The sequence below is a fragment of the Crocodylus porosus genome, unplaced genomic scaffold (assembly GCF_001723895.1).
Source record: "Crocodylus porosus isolate Cpor-Errol unplaced genomic scaffold, CroPor_comp1, whole genome shotgun sequence".
NCBI classification, from domain to species: Eukaryota; Metazoa; Chordata; order Crocodylia; family Crocodylidae; genus Crocodylus; species Crocodylus porosus.
The window spans coordinates 31,500,556-31,504,203 of record NW_017728886.1 but is presented as its reverse complement, the minus strand read 5'-3'; positions in this window follow the sequence as shown (position 1 = coordinate 31,504,203).

The following is a 3,648-nucleotide window of genomic DNA, read 5'->3' as shown; positions in this document are numbered from 1 at the left end:
CTCTCAGTCAGGAGCTGACACAATCTGAGCATGTGTCTGTGGGGAAAGTAGGTCAACAATGATTGACAGGTCCGCAGGTCACCCAGGCCCCACGGGCTGGGTGAGCCTTGGAACTTTCCACTCGCAGAGTCCAATATGCATGTCAGTCTCAATCTTCTGTGTTGGCAGCATCTAATCAAAATTTTGCTCTGACACTGCCCTTGGGCCCCTCCCCCACCGTCACTGCCGAGCCTAAAAATGCCTTGCCTGCCCCAGCTGCCTTGGCAGGCCACCCCCTGCCTTCACCTCCACTTCAACCAGAAGCACACGCTGAGTGGCTGAACTGGACAGCTCCTACCATCACTGCTGCTGCTGCTGCTGCTGCCCCCCTCAAGAGACAGGGAGATTCCCTGCTGCACCACCTTGCACCACTTGACACCACACCTGCACCTTAATTGACTGATTGCGCCTAGCCTCCCCCACAGCTGCCTCACTGCATCTGATCCTGCTTTGTTTTCCTGCCTACTGCTCTGTTGCTGAGTGCCTGGCTGGAGGCCTGAGGGGCTCCTGGACTGATCTTCAACAAACAAAGCCCCTCCACTGCTCCAGCCATCTTTTACACCTGCCTCAGAAGCCTTCCCTGTGTGTTCTTGCCCTTGTGTGGTAAGTCCTGTGATCTACACCCCCTGCCTTGGTGTTTGTTGTGTGGCAGAGTAAGCTGGATGAATATTTCCTAGCCTGTGTTTGTGTGTTCCCTCTCTCCCACATTCCCCAAGCATAGCCCTCCCAGTTTTTTTCCTGTGGGGCTGTAGCTCAGTGAGCCCTTCCCCCTTTTTCCCCCATAACCCCAGCCTGCCCCTATTAGATTCACCAGCCCCACTGGATATTTTGGTTTTCTTTATTATCTTCCCCTCCTTCTTGTGAAACAATAGCAAGGCAGGAACTTTCTGGGGGGACAGATGCCCACACAGAGCTTCCTGCAGCCCCCTCTATGGGGGGCTGTGGGGTAGTCACCAGGTAGGGGCTTGTACCCATATGCCTGGTGGACATTCACTGGGTCTCTCCAGGGTGCTCACAACCTTTGGTCGGTCTAAGTGGGGCTCTTTCTCTCTCTTCCCACCTGCCACGACTTGGATGGTAAAAAGGATTTATTAGAGATGTTAATGAAAGAAAAGTGGTGACTACCTGACTCCATCATGACCAACCATTGGTTCCTGCTCCGGTTCCCAAGGTCACAAACAGGGGAAATGGCTGAATGACAAGACTGAAGAGGTTCCTTGCTTGCCTTTTTTTTATTATTGAAACATCTGTGGGATCTTTAGTCTTGGAGGAGAGGGTCCTGATCACTTCCTGGGCTTATTACAAGGCTTCTCCTGATGTCAGCTTCCCCACGCTTCCAGGCAGGCTGGGGAGTCTCCTTTTCCTCTCTCGGTTGATTGCAGCCACACGAGGCTTATTAAGCAGTGCGTAGCTGTTTTACAAGCCAAAAAAAACTTCAACGAAATAAAAACAGTAATATGATGGAAGATGCTACTTTCCCCATCCTCGTTCTTCAGCGAGCCCTGGCTTTCTCTTTCCTCAGGGTCTGAGCTGCAGTTCCTTTGGGAAGGCAGGATTTTGTTACCTTCTTTTAGGAGACTACACTGTCAATTTCCTCTTCTTGCCGTGGTTGCACCTATTTAATTGGCACCGGTAGCAATTAATCAGCATTCCCGATCAAACAAAAATAAATGGATCTCACAGCTCTGAGCATCTACCCGCTTTAACTCTCCCACTGCTCTCCCCCCACCTCTGACTTTCTTTTTTCTTTCATCTCTTTTTCCTTCTCTTCACTTCTTTCTCTTTCACTTCTCGGCCCCTCTAGAGCCCAACTGGGCACTTACCCAGCTCCTGGGGCATTATTCTAGTGTCGTGTGCTCACAGCCTCCATCCTGCCAAGCTTCCTGCTTCCTTGCCTTCTCTCTCTTCCCTTCAGCTCGGCCCCTGGTCCCCAGATATTGCCCCAGCAGCGGATTTGCCCCAATCTCGGATTTGCCGAGGGGATAACACTGGTCTGGGGCACACCGGGAGCTCCTGCCGCAGCATGGCGGTCCTGTTCTGGTGAGGATGGTGCTACTGGCCAGAGCAGCATCCCAGATGAGTATCCTTCAGCTCCTCACAGGGGCATATCCCAGCCAAGCCCTCAAGGGGAATGCCCCTGCAGCCTCCACCAGAGAGGCAGAGTCTGACCAACCTCCTCCAGGAGTAGAGAAGACTGCAGCCTCCACTGCAGCGGCAGGTGGGACTCTGGCACAGAGCCAACAGGGCCAGGGAGTTTCCTCTGGCCAGCCTCCCCCTCCCCCCGCCTGGCCGGAGGGGTTCCCAAGCCCACACTCCTGCCATCAGGGACTAAGGGCAAGGGAAGTGAGAAGCGCTCCTCTTCAGCCTCCTCCATAGCTGGGGGTGGGCAGGGCCCTTCCCAAACCTAAACCATATAGATAGATAGATAGATAGATAGATATAGACCATATAGATATAGACCATCTATATACAGAGAGAGAGAGAGAGAGACCATATATAGAGAGAGACCATATATAGAGACATATATATAGACCATACATAGAGAGAGACCGTATATATAGAGACCATATATATAGAGAGAGACCATATATAGAGACATATATATAGACCATATATATGTAGAGAGAGACTATATATATATACACACACACACCACATATATAGACCATATATATGTAGAGAGACCAGAGAGAGAGAGAGAGAGAGACCATATATATGGTATGTGGGGACACTCCTCCTTATGCCAACTGGACTGCTGAAGCAGCCCCGAGAGTCCCCTGCACCCTCTACCCACTGCAGCAGTCTGGCAGCAGGGGCTGCTGCCTGGCTGTGACCTGTTGCCACTTGTGGATGGAGACTGCACAGCCAATAGAGGCACCTGCCCCTCTGGGCCAGCTGCCAGTGGGCTGTGGCTGGACAGTTGCCTTTGTGCGGCACTACTGCCATGTGTGCCCCCTGCCTGGCCATCTGGGCAGCTATCATCCAGAAGATGTTCCCATAAAGTGACCAGCTTTGAACTGTCAAAGCATGTCCTGGTCCCAAGTGGCCAGGAGGTCAGCCACCTCCAGCTGGGTCCCAGGTGCCAGTCCTGAGCAGGCTCTTCTGCCTGGATCCTGCCACTTGCCTCACTAGCAGGAATTCCCGTGTTCCCTATTTAAAACCTGCAAAATCTCTGGAAAAAAAAAATCCCAAATTTGAGAGAGAGAGAGAGAAGTAGAAATTTTGTGGCAGCCTCAACACATTGAAAACCAGAGGAGTTTACTTAAATGTGAAACTGAATTGTCAGTACAGTGGACCTTGTGCTATTTTGTTCCATTTAATTTATTTTACATTGCATTCATATTTTTATTGTTGCATATGCCATATGAATTTTTTTATTGCCAATCCATGATTGCATTGTAAGAGTTGTCACTGGGGAGCTGGGATGCTAGTTGGGACTCTGAGATGACAGTAGCCAAAAGCTTCTATAAAATGATCAACAAAGATATAGAGCTTTAATAGTAACTAGAGCAAATGTTTAAATTTAGAACTTGAATAGTCAACACCACATTGAGATAAAGTAGCAGATGGTTCACATCTTCAGAGGTATTTTTCAGGCTGAGACCATGG